Source organism: Leptonychotes weddellii, chromosome 5, assembly GCF_054177405.1.
Source record: "Leptonychotes weddellii isolate Sample4059 chromosome 5, ASM5417740v2, whole genome shotgun sequence".
NCBI lineage: Eukaryota > Metazoa > Chordata > Mammalia > Carnivora > Phocidae > Leptonychotes > Leptonychotes weddellii.
In genome coordinates this window covers 70,727,854-70,728,323 of record NC_138373.1, presented here as the reverse complement: position 1 = coordinate 70,728,323, position 470 = coordinate 70,727,854, and positions in this window count along the sequence as shown.

The window sequence follows — 470 nt, the reverse complement described above, 5'->3', positions numbered from 1 at the left end:
TGAACAGAACAGCGACCACTTTCTGGAAGGTCTCTTCTGATTTGTTTAGTGTATATTTTTCTGGGGTCATTGTTACACTGTTAGCATTTTGTTCTCTCATTCATCTGTTCTCCTCTGGACAAAATGACAAGATGGAAAAAATCACATCAAAAAAAAGAACAAGAGGCAGGATCAACTGCCAGGGACCTAGTCAATACGGATATTATTAAGATGCCAGAACTAGAGTTCAGAATGATGATTTTAAAGGTACTAGCTGGGCTTGAAAAAAGCATGGAAGATATTAGAGAAACCCTTTCTGGAGAAATAATAGAACTAAAATCTAACCAAGTCGAAATCAAAAAGGCTATTAATGAGGTGCAATCAAAAATGGAGGCTCTAACTGCTAGGATAAATGAGGCAGAAGAGAGAATCAGTGATATACAAGAACAAATGATGGAAAATAAAGAAGCTGAGAAAAGGAGAGATAAACA